Genomic DNA, 20,609 nt, shown 5'->3' with positions numbered 1-20,609 from the left:
AGGTCGGGATAGGAGGACGGGATAGGAGGACGGGATAGGAGGACGGGATAGGAGGACGGGATAGGAGGACGGGATAGGAGGACGGGATAGGAGGACGGGATAGGAGGTCGGGATGAGGAAGGAAAAACCGGGCAATGCCGGGTACTCAGCTAGTTCCACATAAAGCAAGCATAGAGGACAGAAATCCACTTTTTATTATGAGATGGTAAGCATCTAAAGTGGCCAACATGTCATACAGTTTCAGTCTCCATCCTAATACTATAGCCGTGTTTTCCAAACAGAATGCCTCCAGCTGTTGCAAAACTACAACTCCCAACATGCTGGGAGTTGTAGTTTTGCAACAGCTGGAGACATGCTGTTTGAAAAACACTTAAAGTTATACTGAAAATAAATGCACTGAAGATGCTGACCTGCCTTGGTCAGTGACTGGCAGAGTGAGCAGTTCCTATATGTAGAGACAAAACAGGAAGCACAATGTGGTAGGGAACAGGCACTGTCGGGGCATATGTGGCAGGCGAGAATACCGCTTTTCATTCTTATGCCTGCCTAAGACCATGCTGAAAAAGTTAAAACAGACTTGTAAATTATTTCTATTTAAAAATGTTAACCCTTCCAGAACTTATCAGCTGCTGTATGCTCCAGAGGAAGTTGTGTAGTTCTTTCCAGTCTGAGCACAGTCCTCTCTGCTGACACCACTGTCCATGTCAGGAACTGTCCAAAGCAGGAGAGGCTTTGCTCATGCTCTGAACAGTTTCTGACATGGACAGAGGTGGCAGCAGAGAGCACTGTGCTCAGACTGGAAAGGGCTACACAACTTCCTCTGGAACATATTGCAGATGATAAGTACTGGAAGGCTTAAGATTTTTTTTAATAGAAGTAATTTACAAATCTCTAACTTAATGGCACCAGTTGATTTGAAAACTTTTTTTTCCCTGCGGAGTACCCCTTCTCTGACCCTCTTATTTTGTTTCACACTCTCGATCGCCTGTACGTATAACAAGGCTTTGTCCCCTCATCTGTCTGTATTAACCCATCAGTTTGTTTAATATTTAATATTATCTACATAATATTGACAAAGATATTCTTCTTTCAATTTGGCAATTAGGCTATGTTCACATTCTCCTGCGGACATTTCCACAACAGTGGAGTGCCAGCACAACATACCGGCACAAGGACTGATGGGAAATGGTCCATCTCCTAGGCTGCAATGCATTTCCGTGCGGACTCCACTGAAAGAATAGACATGTCTATTCTTTCTGCAGACTCCGGAATTGGGATTTCCGCAGCAGGAACATCTGCTGTTGAAACTGCGCCATGTGCACAGCACAGAAGAATCCCATTGATATCATTGACTCTGCTGCTGCGGAATTCCGTATGGGAATTCCATTGTGTGAACATACCCTTAACCGATGCGGTCAAACTACATGGTGGAAAATGGCGCCACGCTGTAGCAATCCCAGCTGACTTCCACTGATGTAGTGAAATAGGTATGTTAATAAACATGTCCACTTTTTTTTAAGCTAATTTACAGAAAAGCTTAATGTAAAAGAAGGTTCTATAAATAAACACAAGCCTTATGCCTTACAATATAATAATACACTTTGGGTTCGCATAGCTAATGCACATGAAAAGCATAACTGAACCATGATGTGGACTGATTATGCCTTCCAGTTTCCAGAACGGACTACGATGTGTAAAAACCGAAAAGCTAGTCTCTGCAATATTGTTAGGGAACAACAGCCCGATATGCTGCGCTACTGCTCAGCGTTAAAAGTCACTAGTGGATGAACTACAGAATTACCATTTGCACCGCTAACCTGATAAAACTTGACAGAGCAATAAGTGGCTCTCATAAGCGGGAACACACAGGCTTTTCCTTCCTTAAAAATAACATCATACAACTGGATAAATAATAAATATTGTTCTCATATTATAGGGACATTCCAATAAGTCTGTGTTCCCTATGACAACTTTTATTGCACATCAGTGCATGAGAAATAGGTTTTTCTGATCTGCTTCACAATACGTATCTGGACAACTATGTGGTATTTAACCCCTTCACGACCCAGCCCATTTTCACCTTCAGGACCTGGGCATTTTTTGAACATCTGACCACTGTTACTTTAAACATTAATAACTCTGGAATGCCTTTACTTATCATTCTGATTCCGAGAAAGTTTTTTCGTGACATATTCTACTTTATGTTATTGGTAAAATTTCACTGATATTTGCATCCTTTCTTGGTAAAAAAAAATCTAGAAATTTCATGAAAACTTAGAAAATTTTGCATTTTTCTAACTTTGAAACTCTCTGCTTGTAAGGAAAATGAATATTCCAAATAAATTACATATTGATTCACATATACAATATGTCTACTTTATGTTTGCATCAAAAAATTGACGTGTTTTTACTTTTGGAAGACACCAGAGGGCTTCAAAGTTCCGCAGCAATTTTCCAATTTTTCTCAAGATTTTTCAAAATTGTACTTTTTCAGGGACCAGTTCAGGTTGGAAGTGGATTTGAAGGGTCTTCATATTAGAAATACCCCATAAATGACCCCATTATAAAAACTGCACCCCCCAAAGTATTCAAAATGACATTCAGTCAGCGTTTTAACCCTTTAGGCGTTTCACAGGAATAGCAGCAAAGTGAAGGAGAAAATTCCCAATCTTCATTTTTTACACTCGCATGTTCTTGTAGACCCAATTTTTGAATTTTTACAAGGGGTAAAAGGAAAGAAATCACCCTAAAATTTGTAACCCAATTTCTCTCAAGTAAGTAAACACCTCATATGTGTATGTAAAGTGTTCGGCGGGCGCAGTAGAGGGCTCAGAACGGAAGGAGCGACAATGGGATTTTGGAGAGTGAGTTTTTCTGAAAGGGTTTTTGGGGGGCATGTCACCTTTAGGAAGCCCCTATGGTGCCAGAACAGTGGACCCCCTCACATGTGACCCCATTTTGGAAACTACACCCCTAATGGAATTTAGTAAGGGGTGCACTGAGTATTTACACCCCACTGGCGTTTGACAGATATTTGAAACAGTGGACTGTGCAAATGAAAAATTGTATTTTTCATTTTCACAGACCACTGTTCCAAAAATCTGTCATACACCAGTGGGGTGTAAATGCTCACTGTACCCCTTATTAAATTCCATGAGGGGTGTGGTTTCCAAAATGGGGTCCCATATGGATATTTATTGTTTTGCGTTTATGTCAGAACCACTGTAAAAATTAGCCACCCCTGATCAAATCATCTCAAATGTACATGGTGCACTCTCCCTTCTGAGCTTTGTTGTGCGCCCCCAGAGCACTTTGCGCCCACATATGGGGTATCTCCGTACTCAGGAGAAATTGCGTTACAAATTTTGCGGGTCTTTTTTTCCCCTTTTACCTCTTGTGAAAATGAAAAGTATGGGGCAACACCAGCATGTCAGTGTAAAAAAATACATTTTTATACACTAATATGTTGGTGTAGACCCCAACTTCACCTTTCAATAGGGGTTAAAGAAGAAAAAGCCCCCCTAAATTTGTAAGGCAATTTCTCCCGAGTACGGTGATACTCCATATGTGTCCCAAAACTGTTGCCCGGAAATACGACAGGGCTCCAAAGGGAGAGCGCCATGCGCATTTGAGGCCTTAATTAGGGATTTGCATAGGGGTGGACATAGGGGTATTCTACGCCAGTGATTCCCAAACAGGGTGCCTCCAGCTGTTGAAAAACTCCCAGCATGCCTGGACAGTCAATGGCTGTCCGGCAATACTGGGAGTTGTTGTTTTGCAACAGCTGGAGGCTCCGTTTTGGAAACAGTGGCATACCAGACGTTTTTCATTTTTTATTGGGGAGGGGGGCTGTGTCGGGGTATGTGTATATGTAGTATTTTTTATTTTTTATTTTAGGTTGGTGTAAGTGTAGTGTAGTGTTTTTAGGATAAAGTCACACGGGCGGGGGTTCACAGCAAGTTTGGCGCTGGGAGTTTGAGCTGCAGCGCAAAATTTGCGCCATCTCAAACTTGCAGCACTCACTGTAAACCTCCGCCCATGTGAGTGTACCCTGTACATTCACATTGGGGGGAGGGGGGGGCAAACATCCAGCTGTTGCAAAACTACAACTCCGAGCATGCCCTCTGGCTGTCCGTGCATGTGGGGAGTTGTTTTGCAACAGCTGGAGGCACACTGGTTGCGAAACACGGTGTTAGATAACAAACTGGTGTTTCGCAACCAGTTTGCCTTCAGCTGTTGCAAAAACTACAAATCTCAGCATGCAGTGACAGCAGAAGGGCATGCTGGGACTTGTAGTTATGCAACAGCTAGAGTCATACTGCTACAACTCCCAGCATGCCCTTTGGCTGTCCGTGCATGCTGGAGGTTGTAGTTATGCAACAGCTGAAGGCACACTGGTAGCAAAACACTTGAAAGTTTATTACTTAACTTAGTGTTTCCAAACCAGTGTGCCTCCAGCTGTTGCAAAACTACAACTCCCAGCATGCATGGTCTGTCAGTGCATGCTGGGAGTTATAGTTTTGCAACAGCTGGAGGCACACTGGTTGGGAAACACTGAGTTAGGAAACGGACAACTCCCAGCATGCCCAGACTGCCCAGGTATGCTGGAAGTTGTAGTTTGGCAATATCTGAAGGATCAGATGTTGCCGAACTACAACTTCCAGCATGCTAGGGCAGTCTGGTATGCTGGGAGTTGTAGTTTTGCAACATCTGGAGGTCCACAGTTTGGAGACCACTGTATAATGGTCTCCAATCTGTGCTCTTCCAGATCTTACAGAACTACAACTCCCAGCATGCCTGGACAGACTGAGCATGCTGAGATTTGTAGTTTTGCAACATCTGGAAGAGCACAGATTGGAGACCATTATACAGTGGTCTCCAAACTGTGGACCTCCAGATGTTGCAAAACTACAACTCCCAGCATGCACAGAAAGCCAAAGGCTGTCTGGGCATGCTGGGAGTTGCAGTTTTGAAACTCCCAGAGGCAGCGGTGAGATCGCTTTACGGCGATCTCACTGCTGCCAATGAAGATGCCGCCCTGCTGCTGGAAACTCACCGCCGGGACGCACCACCGCCGGGACCTCCTGGAGGATGCCGCTCACGCCGGGACCGCTCGGGACACAGCATGGCCAGGTAAAAGTGACGCCGGGGACGGGTAAGGGACACTTAGCAGAGCGGTGTGTGTCCCTGATCCCCGTGATCGGGACTCACACACCGCAATGCTAAGTATTTTCATAGCGAAACGTTGCGATCAGCTAGTCAGATTTGACTAGCTGATAGCAGCGATCGCTGGGGGGGGTGGGGGATGAAACCCCCCATGGTCGCATGGCATGATGGCTGGCTATCAGTGATAGTCACCATCTCACCGGGCGCTGCGGGATGCCGCGAGTAGCGGCAAAAATGTTCATGACGTACCTGTATGTCACTCATGATGTACAGGTAGGTCATATGTCGGGAAGGGGTTAAAGGGGTATTCCAGGAAAAAACTTTTTATATTATATATATATATATATATATATATATATATATATATATATATATATATGGCTCCAGAAAGTTAAACAGATTTGTAAATTACTTCTATTAAAAAATCTTAATGCTTTCAACAATTATCAGCTGCTGAAGTTGAGTTGTTGTTTTCTGTCTGGTAACAGTGCTCTCTGCTGACATCTCTGCTTGTCTCGGGAACTGCACAGAGTAGAAGAGGTTTGCTATTAGGGATGTAAGAAAAAATCGATTCTCGCGATAATCGCGATTTTTCATTTGCCGATACAGAATCGATTCAAAATATTTTTGAATCGATTCTTTTAGGGATGTGGAATTTTTAATAAAACGCACTTTTCTTACCTGCCAACGAGCCCCCGGAGCTCCGGTACAGGTGTTGGGTCCCCGGGCTGTATTCTTCTTACTTCCTGTTAGTCCGGCACGTCACATGGAGCTTCAGCCTATCACCAGCCGCAGCGATGTCCCGCCTCCGCTGGTGATAGGCTGAAGCTCCATGTGACGTGCCGGACTAACAGGAAGTAAGAAGAATACAGCCCGGGGACCCAACACCTGTACCGGAGCTCCGGGGGCTCGTTGGCAGGTAAGATAAAGTGCGTTTTATTTTATTTTGCAGCACCGGAGTACTAGATCGCCGCTGTCAAAGCTGACAGCGGCGTCTATTGGGATCTATGAATGCTCCCAGGTGGGCGATATATCGCGATGTATCGTCACCTAGACGGTATCGCGATATATCGCGATATATCGAATCGCCACACTGGTATCGCGATTCGAATCGAATCGCCAAATTCTTGGCGATTCACACCCCTATTTGCTATGGGGATTTGCTTCAAAATGGGTGGTTCCCGAGACACGTGTCATCAGAGAGCACTTAGACAGAAAAGAACAACTCCACTTCATCAGCTCATAAGTACTGAAAGGATTAAATTTTTTACATAGAAGTAATTTACATATCTGTTTAACTTTCTGGAGCCAGTTGATATATATAAAAAACTTTTTTCCTGGATAACCCCTTTTAGCCCCCCAGATCAGTGTTTCCCAAGTTGTGGCTCTCCAGCTATTGCAAAACTACAACTCTAAGCATGTCCTTACAACATGTGGCTGTCTGTGCATGCTGGTCAGAGGTTTCTTCAAGTCACAAATTCTGACTCCTCAACCCTATCAAGTTTTTAATGACTAAAACCCAAGCTCCTTACAAGTACATATTCGGTCTCTCAGTAGGAACCTGTACACACAGTGCTGTCACCAATGCTGTTCTGCACATTGTAATGACATGTAAGTGAAATCTGTTTCCCTCTTTGAACAGATGCGACAGTGCATGTAATGATTTAATGACATGAGCAGACGTGTCACTGCCTTCTACCTGGTCTGCAAATTTCACATTCTAGGATGTCATGAACCAATGAAGAAATGAATGTTTTAATGTGCTCCGCTTCTTATCAGGTCACCGTATTCAGAAGTAAATGTAGTCTATTCCCAAAGGTATCATCAGACCAGGCAGCAGCTGTCTTGTGACACATGCAGGTGTCTAGATCTTCCAGGTGCAAGATGCCTGCGCACACTGCTCTACGTCATATCGCCTTATGCTCTAGATTCTTTTAAAACAGTCAGCTTCTCACCGATTATTACACTGCTCTAAAAAATGAAGATAACACATCCTAGAACTGACTGAATGAACTAATCGTAAGAAATACTTTCGTCTTTACATAGTTGAATGTGCTGACAACAAAATCACACAAAAATTATCAATGGAAATCAAATTTATCAAAATGGAAAACCACACTACAGGCTGATCCAACTTTGATGTAATGTCCTTAAAACAAGTCAAAATGAGGCTCAGTAGTGTGTGTGGCCTCCATGTGCCCGTATGACCTCCCTACAATGCCTGGCCATGCTCCTGATGAGGTGGCGGATGGTCTCCTGAGAGATCTCCTCCCAGACCTGGACTAAAGTATCCGCCAACTCCTGGACAGTTTGTGGCGCAGTGTGGTGTTGGTGGATGGAGCGAAACATGATGTCCCAGATGTGCTCAATCGGATTCAGGTCTGGGGAACGGGCGGGCCAGTCCATAGCATCAATGCCTTCCTCTTGCAGGAACTGCTGACACACTCCAGCCACATGAGGTCCAGCATTGTCTTGCATTAGGAGGAACCCAGAATATGGTTTCACAAGGGGTCTGAGGATTTCATCTCGGTACCCAATGGCAGTCAGGCTACCTCTGGAAAGCACAATTAGGGCTGTGCAACCCCCCCCCCCCCCCCCCCAAAGAAATGCCACCACACAATTACTGACCCACCGCCAAATTGGTCATGCTGGAGGATGTTGCAGGCAGCAGAGCGTTCTCCACAGCGTCTCCAGACTCTGTCACATGTGCTCAGTGTGAACCTGCTTTCATTTGTGAAGAGCACAGGGCACCAGTGACGAATTTGCCAATCTTGGTGTTCTCTGGCAAATGCTAAACGTCCTGCACGGTGTTGGGCTGTAAGCACAACCCCCACCTGTGGACGTCGGGCCCTTATACCACCCTCATGAAGTCTGTTTCTGACCAATTGAGTGGACACTTGCAAATTTGTGGCCTGTTGGAAATAATTTGGCAGGGCTCTGGCAGTGCTCCTCCTTGCACAAAGGTGGAGGTAGCGGTCCTGCAGCTGGGTTGTTTCCCTTCTACGGCCTCCTCCACGTCTCCTGATCTACTGGCCTGTCTCCTGGTAGCGCCTCCATGCTCTGGACACTACGCTGACAGACACAGCAAACCTTCTTGCCACAGCTTGCATTGATGTGCCTTCCTGGATGAGCAGCACCACCTGAGCCACTTGTGTGGGGCATAGACTAGAGTGAAAGCACCGCCAGCATTCAAAAGTGACCAAATCATCAGCAAGGAAGCATAGGAACTGAGAAGTGGTCTGAGAAGTGGTCACCACCTGCAGAACCACTCCTATATTTGAGGGGTCTTGCTAATTGCCTATAATTTCCACCTGTCGTCTGTTTCATTTGCACAACAGCATATGAAGTCAATCAGCGTTGCTTCCTGAGTGGACAGTGTGATTTCACAGAAGTTTGATTGACGGAGTTACATTGTGTTGTTCAAGGGCTCCCTTTATTTTTTTGCGCAGTATAATATATATTATATATATATATATATACACACACACATATATATACACCTTACAGGAAATATCTACCAGTTTTTCTGAAATGGAAATTTTCAAATGGAGTATGAGAGGGTTATATTGTGGTATTAGGGTGAATTCACACATAATGTATCTGATGAGGATTTGCAGCTGAGGATTTTTTATGTTAAAGAGTACCTGTCATCAAACCATATTTTCTAAACTCAGATTATATTCCCTAACTATTCCTAACACCCCCTCCTGCCCTTCAAAAAAATGTCCAAGCTTTAAAAAGCTCTGTATTATACCTTCCCCCTTGTGTGAGCTCCCGGCAGGAGAAAGTGGGCGTTTCCCAGCCGGTGCGGGGTCACTGAAGCCTGCGAGAGCTGTGCCTCGTCATGCCCCGCACGAGTCTGGTCTCCTGCCAGGCCGGAAGGATACCAAACTAACTGTTTGACGTGCAGCAGGGAACAGAACAGAGCCACCTAGTGGCCGTTTTCTCAATCATATTAAAACATATAGGCCCAGATTTATCAAATAATGTCTACGGTAAAGCTATTTTCCCATGTTTATTTGAGTGGTGGGTTTGACTAGCATGCATCTTATTTCTCAAGAAGGTGCAGCAGGATGATGAATTTTGCGCAGATCTGCTGTGGTGGAAAAAGCTCTACTACATACACTTTTTCTAGACGCTTGCGAGGGAGGGAAGTAGACACTTTCCTGGGTCCTGAATTTGGCAGGTTAGGTGTTTTTACTTACTTTCACAGAGCTGCCTGGACATTTTTACTTGCATTTTAGACGTTACAATTAAATTTGATTGCGGTGTCTAAAGGGGTTAAAGCCGGGCATCACCGTGATCGGTGATGTCTGATAGAGATGGGTTCTGGTGGCAGATAGCACGTGCACGTCTTGATAAAGAGCTCTGTCCAAGCTAGAAACGCGTTGAAAGTGCAACTACCTTTCTTTTTATGTATAGGACGATGAAATAAAGAACACAATTTTATGGGAGAAGCGCCTGCATTGGAGAATTTTATTTATCACTGAATTTACTGCCGCTTGCCGACTTCCTGGGAAGATCAGGTGCTCTGACCTGCTGACCTGCTCAAGCAACATGCTGCTTTAGATGTTATGCTCTGAGCATAAGCAAATCTGGTGAGCGTAACTGATCACCAGTTTCCCCTTTTTTGTTAACTATGATAATACACTAGGACTCTTTCTTTTTGTCTTTTCAGTTGTACTCGCTTTGTGATTGACACTTCAAGCACACAGGCTCTGCTAGTTGTGTGCAAGTCACTATTACTCTGCATGACTCATTAACCGCAAAAAAGTAGCTTGCACACAACCAGCAGAACCACTGTGCTGTTTACATATAGATAAGGCAGCAGGGGAGCCAGTGTATGTGCTAAGAAAGGATGTGATGTCAGAGGGAGGCTGGCCACTGCTTCCAGAGTAAATAGGTGGTCGGTAACCAAGACAACGAGCTGTAAACAAGAAACAGAGGGAAGAAGCTCTGGAATTCTGCTTGGAAAACATGGAGCAGCAATCTCACATTGTTCTCAATAGGATTCTGCTGCACCATTAACACCATGGAATTTTCAGACCACAGACTCAGATCATGTTCATTCTTTAAGAAGAAACTGCTCTGAAATGCATTGGTGTCTATTAAGACGAAACATTCTGAGTGATTCTAGTGCCTTGTTTTGCCTGCACCCGCTCCAAATGGAATCTTTGGCCATAATATCTCCGGCCTAATATTTTGTAGTGTGAATGAGCCCTAATTCCCCTTCCTCCACTCCCTGGTAACTCTGGTGTCATCGGGGATGCCCCATCAGCGGCTGGTGACACAGCTCCCCAACCCTAAGCTACAAAGTGTAACGTTTACAGCCAGAGGACCTGATAGTGCCACTAGCCAACCACTGGCCGAGGCGGGACAACGCTACAGCCATTGGTGGAGAATCACTGTGACTGCACATCTACAGCTTCTGAGAGATCCTGGAAGCGGAGGCTGGCTATAGACAAGGCACCTTGATGCTGGAGCTATGAGGGAGCGGAGAAAGGGGAGTTAAAGTATGTTATTTTATTAGGCAGCCTGGGGACAATGGGAAAATAACACATTTTACCGGACAACCCCTCTGTGTCATCTTTCTTCCAAGCTATACATGTTAAGGACCTTTCCTGGTTTATCTTGCAATCCATGTACTAGTTTAGTAGCGCTTCTCTAAACGCTCTCCAAAGTCTATCCTTCTGGAGATCTGGCCTCCAGTACTGCGCACAGTACTCCAAGAGAGGTCTCACCAGTGTTCTGTACAGCGGCATGAGCAATTCCTTCCCTGCTTATACCTCTCCCTATACACAAGCATTCTGTTAGCATTTCCTGTAGCTCTATGACATTGTCTGCCTACCTTTACAGGAAATCTGTCATCAGTTACACCTGCACTAACCTGTCAATACAGACAGTTAGTGCAGGTGACACGCATGACCATGATACTTACCTGGTCCCATTCCGTGCTCTGGTTTTTCCGCAATTTTCCGCAGTATCTTCTGTTCCAAGGCAGACTTATAGCATGGGCGGAGCTTCATAACATCCCCGCTGCTGTTCTCTGCTGCTAGAAAACAGCAGCAGTGGCATCATGAAGCTCCGCCCATGTTCCAAGTCAGCCTCCGAAGAGAAGATACAGCTGAAGATTACGGAAGAACCAGAGCACGGAACGGGACCAGGAAAGTATCGTTGTCATCATTGTCACCTACACGACCTGTCTGCAGGTGAAAATGATGACAGATTTCCTTTAAGTCTTCTGAAACAATGACCCCTTAATCTCTTTTCTCAGATACTGAGGTTAGAACCAATCTGTAAAATCTCTCATCTCATTTATTTGCCATTAATGCTGGGGCAAAGGAGATTCTTTTTTGTACTCACCGTAAAATCTCTTTCTCGTAACCTTCATTGGGGGACACCTATACTGATGGGTATATGCTCTTGCTACTAGGAGGTGCTGACACTAGGAAAAAAAGTCAGCTCCTCCCTGGCAGGATATACCCACCCACTGGAAGTGAGGTAATCCGTTTTGTCACCAAGCAGTAGGAGAAGCCAACAAAGAAATATGTCCGAAGGACCCCAGAAAGGAATCCCTGATAAAAAAAAAAAAACAAGAATCGGAAAAGAAAATCCGGACCAAGAAATAAATGGGTGGGTGCGGTGTCCCCCAATGAAGGCTACGAGAAAGAGATTTTACGGTGAGTACAAAAAAAAAAAAATCTATTCTTGGTCGCTCTTCATTGGGGGGCACCTATACGGATGGGTCGTACCAAAGCAGTCCCCTAGGGAGGGAAAAGCAACCAACAGCAAAAGGGGAATCAGTCCAGAGACCAAACCCACTTGGCCTGCGGACGAGATCCAGGGCAGACAAAACCGAGGCCTACAAACTGAGCTCCCGGAAGAAGCCCCATCTATGGAGAAGGACTAGGACGCCAAGGAAGAGACCGTCCTATGTAGAGATTTCAAAGATACGGTCCATAAAGAGAGACAAGAAAAGGTCGACTAGGAAGCCAGAAGGGCCGGAACCATTCCGGCAGGAGGTAGTCATCAACTCCAAGGGACACAGAACCAGACAGAGGGCTAACCCGGCTGGGAATCAAAAATAGAAAAGGGCACGAACACGAGAACCCCATCCAGAGTCAACCAGGTCAAGAGAACATGGCGGAAAAAAAACGCCAGGGTGAGCAGCGCACGCCTGAGCAGAAGGAATGTACGGAAGGTGTAGACCAGAAAAACACTTAAAAAAAAGAAAGAAGGATGGAGACTGGCTGTGGAAAGGCCTGGGGCAGAAAATTGAAGACCAGAAAGCTGCAGACCAACAACCTCCATCCCAGGGGCTCGCCGTGAGCACCTGGAAGGCGAAATAAGCTTGAGTAGAGTAATCCGGATGACCGGAATGCCCACCGCCCTGGGAGTACATTGATCCCCAAAGGAGGAATAAGGCCAAAAAGGGAGCGGAATGCCCTGAAAGAGGGGCATCCCGGAACACCGGAGCTTCCTACATGGGAACTGGAGGTACCTGGGTCCCCTGGAAGACATGCATGTAAAAATAAACAGCCAAAAGGAGCCACCCGGAACACTGGAGCAGCCGACATAGGAAACTGAGGAAACTGGAAGACGAACACCTGTAGAGTAAGTAAACCCAACGTCCACGAAACGCTTCAGATGACAAACTTCTACGTCTAGACAAGAAGAAGAAGTGCGGTACAAAAAGACAACCCCACAAACGGGACCGCGGAGAAGTCGGGGCAGGAGAGCTAACCTGCCCAAAGACCACAACCATCACTAAGGCCCAAAGAACCAGAAGGGCCGACCTAGAAAAGAAGACACGCCACAGCATACTATGATAGTGTCCAAGACAAGGAGACTAACCAGAAATGAACCCCAGCGGTCTGAGCGGACCGAAGCAACATCCCGTCAGGACAGGACAGAGGAGGAAACAAAAAGGGAAGGTTACTCCAGAAGACTGTAGTGTCAGTGTAGCGCAACTGACACAGACAAGTAAAAAGGAACAACCCCCCCTCAGGGAGATTGCACAGAGGAAGGAGGAGAGCAATGGCAGGACCCAAACAACAGACTGTGCTAGACCGGCTGTCGCTGAGCAATACATGAGTGCATAAACTCCTCCAACCGAGGGAGGGCCAAGTCTGTATGAGCAGCAGTAGATAACCAAGAAACAGTAAGAGAGCCAGGCTGCAAAAGTGTGCAGCTCAGCTGATTGCTTTCAGCATAAAACAAGGGCCCAGTCAGGTACCCCACCTATATAGAAGAGGGGAAAACAAGGGGCGGTCACTATGAAATCCAGGCCCAGACCATGCCAAGCTCCCTGATCCCCGTACCCCCTCTAGAAGGGGGATGATCAAAGTGCGCCAGGCACTATAGGAGCAGTGAAATGCTGCCTAAAGGTAAAGGGGCAAAGTACTGGGTGGACGTAGTCCCCAGGAACCTTGCAACAACATATCTAGGAATGGAGGAGCTAATTTGAGTCCTGACTGAGAATGGAAGCGCACACACACACACACACACACACACACACACACAAAGCATTGAGGGGAACACCTCAACGTAATGTAACCCTGGACCAGAAGGGCGTCAACTGAGCCGTTTTGGTCATTCCCTAAGGCAACAGAGCCGGTGTCTGAACCACCCTGGACAGGAACCCAGGACAGATACCTGGAGGCATGAGGAGGCCTGAACCGACTGTCGCCCCATCATACCCCATGCCAGAGCAGAGGGGTTCAACCACCTAAACCTGTGGAAACAAGATCACAGGAAGGTCCGAGGCACGACACAGAAAAAAATGGGAGGTGGACTCTACACGTGCAGAGTGGCCTAGCATATGTAGGAACACACGTGGCTATCGCACAATAGAAGAGGGGTACCAAGACTCCAGACGCAAAAGAAACCACAGACATTCAAAAGTCCGGCAGCATGGTGTTACAACCATGCCCCTAGCAGACCAACACATAGCCCCTTAGAAAGTGGAACAGAGTGCTGCTCTTTCTGCGAAAGACCATGGAACCTGCAGGAATTACCCACACCCCAGCTCCAAATGGTGCCACACACCAGGACTGCTGTCGCAGATGCAAGGGATGAAGGATGTGTGTGAAGCAAGAAACATGCAGACATAGTCTGACCGGCAAGTATAAAAGATCCAATGAAACCCCCAATGAGACCCTCTTTGGAATTTCACCTGGAAAATGAGTCACCAGACTGTAACCGCGGTAGCGGCAAGAATAGGGAAGGTGACCTGGTGGAGTAGAAAACCATGAAGACAGTGTCTGGCTATCTGGCATAGGGACCATGGCCACACCGGGTGCAGTAGACAGAATCCCACACCAAAGTAGGTTACCAGCCTTCAGCCTAGAGAGCGGCAGGCATGTAGGGAGGAACCTGGTAAAGGTGGGAACCTTGCGAACCAGTATGTGGTGTCTTGTATAGGCCCAATGGAGCAATATGGGGAGACACACTCTTAACTACACCTTGGCAGTGGATAACCTGAACTACCGTCCACGGTGTGGGAAGTGTATGGTAGTGGACCCCGACGTAGTAGTAGACACTCCATTGTACCCCCTTACAGAAAGTGGGGTATTTGAGTACGACCGAACGAACAAATGACCTGGCGGTGTAAGAGACCCAGCAGCCGAAAATCTGTCTGATTGTCATTAGTCCCGAGTACCTGCAGGGACTCTCATGCAGAGTCCTTATACCAGCAGAGAGGTACGGGAGTTCTGACCAAGCCTGCGTCAGCCCAGAGTTAGTAGGCAGACAGTGATGGAGACTGTGCAGACAACAGTCTGGCTGAACAAGTACACTTCCAGGCGCTGGATAAAAGGGGACAGCCAGATAGGTCATCACTGTGCCCCACTGCCGCGTGTGGGAGGAAGGGAAGGCCTAGGAGCCTTAGATAGTATTCCCACCACCTTGGGAGATCGGGGGAGGCTGACGAACTGCGGAATGCATCCCTGTACCCAGTTTAGAGTCCATAGGACACATCTTCGTACACCTCCACAGCAGTGGGGTACAGGAACTACAGCCGCAGATACATCAGCTGTGTGATGAATGACAGGCTGTGGAGGAAACCACGCAGACCACTGTCTGGCTTACTGATATGGGTCCATAGTAGACAACTGGTCCCTCCGTCGGACACCTTGCATCAGCAGTGGGGTACCCGAGTGCCAGCCGCAGACACGGCAGCTGAGAGATGAGTGACAGGCGAGACTACTGTCCTGCATATCGACATCAGGACCAATGCATGCCCCCGTAGGGACACTTCCACAGAGACCTCGCACTAGACAGGGGGATCCAGAGTCCTAGCCGTGGATGCGGCAGTATGTAGAGGAGGGAATCATATTGTATGACATGCCAGAACACCCCCGCGATGGGTGACCAGAGGACCTGACAGAGCACCCTCAGCGTCCGCAAGGAATAAAAAATAAAAATAAAAAAATAAACCTCTTGCAAAGGCACCCGACCAGTGTCTTTCCTCGGTAGGGAGGGAATGGAATTCGACCGTGGGCATGACACTGAATATATCCCCGACAGTTTCCAAGGAATTGAGAAATCCCTGGTAGTAACCCGCCACGTCGGTGTGCATATGTTCCTTGACAGAATGAGAACCCTGCAGAAAACAGATACACCAGAGGCATACCTCAACTGACAATGTAAGCAGTCAGGCAGGCCACTGTACAGGGTGACTGTAGGAATAAAGCGTGCCCCCGGTTCAGTCCCTAGAAAAGGGACCCTGCAGATATTAAAACAGATGTGAAAGGCCAAGGCTGTAATAGCGTTTGGTAACCAAAAGGGGGAGCTCAATAAATAATGAATAATCCAGGGCGTAATACAATTGATGGTCACAAGAGGGCGCCAAACACCACCAAACGGTCTGAGTGACCTGTGGTGAAATTATTATTACTTTTTTTAAAACTTTAACAGACAGCGCAGCCCGCCGATAAGGTAGGGCGCGCTAGAAGAACATCGCCCCCGGACTAGGAGGAGCACAGGGATGGGACTTGTGGTAAGATGCGGCACCCGGCCGCATGAACTGGGCACCGGCCGCACGATCTGTGGCCATTACAGGAAGGGGGCTGGTGAATTGGGTGAAAGACGCGGCCAGTTCCTGCCCCACCGGGGAAGTGCCCAGCCGCATGGGGAGCACTGAGGGCAGTTGGCCACATGGGACCAAAGACCTGCTGCCTGTGGCTGTAGGTCTCCGGTCAGCCCATAAAGAATGCGGCCAGGACACTGTGCCTGTACCGCAAAGGATAGAATTAAGCCTGGGACCAGAGACCCGCTGCCTGCCGCTGTAAGTCTCCAGTCAGCCAATAAGAATGCGGCCAGGATTGCGCCTGGCCATAGCAGATAGTAGTAAGCCGCTGGTGTGCCCACACTGAGAACGCGGTCAGGGGCGTGGGACCGGAGACCCGCTGCCTGTAGCTATAGGTCTCTGGACAGCCTAATAAAGAATGCGGCCAGGACACTGTGGAAGCGGACCGGAGACCCGCTGCCCCAGAGACTGAAACTGGGGCAGCAGCATAAAGTCTCTGGCCAGTAGCACTGGCCTGGGCACTGTGCCTGGCCGCAATACATGTGTAGAGATGCGTGGCCCGAAGAGGGGGAAGGGTAGGTACACCGGACAGTCCCCTCCAGAATGGCACCAGAAGCCATGAGGGGCCCGGTCCAGCACAGCCACGTGTAATGACGACTGAGGAGCTGGGCACATGAGAGGAAGGGGACCCCTGGATGAGCAAGAGGGAGGGAGATGGGGAAGGGGGGTTGTAGTATATACTCACCCACGGCTCCATCTTCTTACACTCACCCTGAAGTCTTCAACCAGCTTATGGCCATGCCAAGACGAGGGGCAGTGGGGGACCCGGACCCAGGGTACAACCTCTAGTCGCTGGCCGTTGGCGATAAGGGGTTGACAGCCCATACTCATGTTCCGTGCCCCTTTGTCGCATATGGGGGGGGAACAGGTAGCGCCATGCTCCTGAACCCCCACCTAAAAAAGGGAAACAAAGGAGCGATAAAAAACGAACTAAACAGCGCTTACTAGAAAATAATACATAAGACCAGGTCTGGGGAGCTCCCAGACCTGTGTCTTGCCTCCTACTGACACTACCTACAACTGATCACCTCACTTCTAGTGGGCGGGTATATTCTGCAAGGGAGCAGCAGACTTTTTTCCTAGTTTCAGCGCCTTCTAGTGGCAAGAGCATATACCCATCAGTATAGGTGTTCCCCAATGAAGAGCGACCGAGAAAGTTATTTTACTCCCTTTAAACATTCCTCTACAGGCAGGTATTTTCTACTGTGGTGGCCATGGTCAGCTTTAGAATTTTGGCCCCTCCTTAACTTAGAAGTAAACAGTTTGGGACCTTAAGTAAATGAATGAATAGTCTAAACATGAACCTCAGATCATGTGCCACTATTTCCAATAACATGTCAAGACAAGCTGAGATAGAGGTTCAAGAGTGGAATACACAAACATGCCTGTTTTATTTACACGCCAACCTGTTGCAGAGTCCATCAAAGTAACCGGAGAAGTGTAGTGTACATTTCATCCTGGCAGATCAGAGAACACAGGCTATGTCTCAATGTATCATCTTACGGGCAATGTTTCTAAAGTGAATGGAACAATAATTACACTATACAGAATGTGTACCACGGAATCTACATATGATTACACCCAGACAAAAATTAGCTGTAAAGAAATCCAATGCCACAAAAATTAAAAATAAAATGAGGCTCTTGCCCTTGTGAAGACATTTCCACCATCTAGAATACCAACTGAGAGATCAAATGACTGGAAACTAAAAAGCAACTGGAGAGACATTAATAAATAATGTTTAATTACAAGAGAGAAAGAACAATGAGAAACGAGGCACATACTAAACCAGGACCCCGACTAAAAGATGTTCCTATTATCAGGCATCCATTCCCCAATGTTACATATAATACATAGATCCATGTATTTTGACTGTAAGTATACGTAGTAAATATTGTTAAAGCATCCATGTCAACACAACAGCTGTACTTTCTAGTATTTTGTTTTAAATATAGATATTTTTTATCTTACAAAGATATGACAAAAATATTTTGAGAGTTGTCTAAGGTTAATATGTCTGTTCACGACTTTCCTTACAGGTTCTGACTATGAATGTCCATTGACTGTAGATTACATGACCATGTTATATAAGATCACCAAAAATCAGCAATTCTGGCTTTTTGACACCTCCACTGTTTACTTCACAGGATCCATAGACATTTCCAAAGGCAGTCATACCAAATGTGTTTAGATTTTACAAAAAACAAAATCCCAAACACTTTTTAAGTCCCCACATGGGACTATTATATGCAATCTTTTAACTGCATGTACTGTTTAGTACAATGTAATATAATAGTACTGATCAGTACTCTTGGTGCTCTGCTTGTCCAGCCTGTCTGAGGCAGACTGTACAAGACTGACTATCCTGCGTCAAGGAGGTGGACCAAAATGAGGCTAAAAACATTGCGTGATTCTCTATTGTTTTGTAGAAATTGTGGTTCCAACAGTGGCATGGAACGGAATACGTTGCTCAGCCCACAAAATGGCTACTTCTATTGTTCAACAGCAGCACTTTAATGGGGTACTCTGGTGGTCAACGTGTTTTTCCGTTTTTGACTTACCCTATTTGTTTTGTTTCATTTCTATTCTTGTTTTTTAGCCTACTCTATTTCCGTTCTTTGTTGTCTTTTTATCCCCCACTTTGTTTTCCTATCTTTGCTTCTATTTCCTGTTTCTTGCTGTGCTGAAAACTACAAATCCCAGCATGCCACATGCCTTGCTGGTTTGGGGCGGCTCTTTTTTTTTGTTTGTTCCGCCCTTTACCCATCCTACTATTTTCCCGGGTCAGCCCCCTTATACACAGCACACTAATATAATCAGCCTTGGTTGGAATACACTGTCATACACACACACACACAAACACACACACACAAAAGGGACTACAACTCCCAGCATGTGTCATTCAGGAGTCTTCAGTCTGTGGTATAACACCAGCATGCTGCCTCTGTAGTCTCCTGGGGGTTTTAGTTCACCACACCTCTCTAGGGCATACACCAGTGTTTCCCAACCAGGGTGCCTCCAGGTGTTGTAAAACTACAACTACAACAGCTGGAGGCACACTGGTTGGGAAACCCTGGTGTAACATGATGTGTATGCTGAATAGGTTAGAACAGGGTTTCCCAACCAGTGTACCTCCAGCTGTTGCAAATCTACTACTCCCAGCACCCAAAGTCTGTCAGGGCATGCTGGGAGTTGTAGTTTTGCAACAGCTGGAGGCACGCTGGTTTGTAAACACTAGCACACACACACACACACACACACCAGGGACTACAACTCCCAGCATGTGTAATTCAGGAGTCCCCCCCCTCCCCCTTCACATATAGGGGGAGATTTATCAAAACCTGTGCAGAGGAAAATCAGCTTGCTGCTTTAATTTTTATGAAGGCCTGTGAAAAATGAAAGCAGCAATGTGATTGGTTGCTATGGGCAACTGGGCAAGTTTTCCTCTGCCCAGGTTTTGATAAATCTCCCCCATAGAGATCATTCCCAATATGAGATTTATTCCCTTGCAGTCCATACATCCCCAGCCCGTGCACCTTCTCATCTTCCCCTTCAGATAACACTTATCTTCTCTGTGAGGTCCTTCTCCTGTGCAGACCTGCGTCCTTAGAATACAGAGCAGGGGGGAGGGGAGGGGAGGAGCTGTGTACTCAGCTGGATGAGATGAGGGGGCGTGGCTTATTCCTCTCATGCAGACAGAGAGAGAGAAAAAAAAAGGCTGTGACATCTTGTCCACAACAGACTCAGAACTGTGGACAACAGTAAAAGAAAACCCTCTGAACTACAGAACTTCCTGCCCAACAAACAGGTAAGAAAAACACACACATGCTGCCAAAACATATAACACATGTATATTGAAAAAATACAAAACTTACAAAGAAGATGCCATATAGTCAAAAAAAATTTACCACCGGAGTACCCCTTTAAGGCAAGTGCACATGCAGCAGAAACACCTGTAGCATGCCATCAAATCTGCAGATTTTTTTTTTCCGCAGCATGTGAACAGGGTTTCAGAAAATCACATTCGTAACAGACTATACATTTCTGTGCTGAAAATGCACCAAGTGACTTAAGCAGGCATTTTCCCACTATGCACATCATTATGATATATCATCACTACCAGTAAACAGAACTGAGCACAAGATCCTATACAGTGCCTGGTTATAACTGCAGCTGTGCACAGAAAATGTTTATGAAAATCTAAAAACAAAAAACAACACTTTTTCTCCCGACTCTGTACCATGTGACATACATGGTCACAAAATGCAAGTCTTTGGGAACATCTTGGTCCTATAGACAATCAATGGGGAGAGAAGCGCTCAGCTGTGTGCTTCTCTCCCTGCTGGTTCTTCTG

At 46.5% G+C, this 20,609-nt stretch overlaps 1 protein-coding gene across 7 annotated transcripts in view; it reads right to left on the bottom strand.

Annotated features, from left to right (window-relative positions):
* The window catches only part of OSBPL1A (oxysterol binding protein like 1A), a 166,047-nt gene that overhangs the window by 49,028 nt on the left and 96,410 nt on the right, over positions 1-20,609 (bottom strand). The window lies entirely within an intron of this gene.

Source organism: Hyla sarda, chromosome 5 (genome assembly GCF_029499605.1).
Source record: "Hyla sarda isolate aHylSar1 chromosome 5, aHylSar1.hap1, whole genome shotgun sequence".
NCBI classification, from domain to species: domain Eukaryota; kingdom Metazoa; phylum Chordata; class Amphibia; order Anura; family Hylidae; genus Hyla; species Hyla sarda.
The sequence above is the reverse complement of the archived record's forward strand: the minus strand, read 5'-3'. Positions and strand labels throughout refer to the sequence as shown.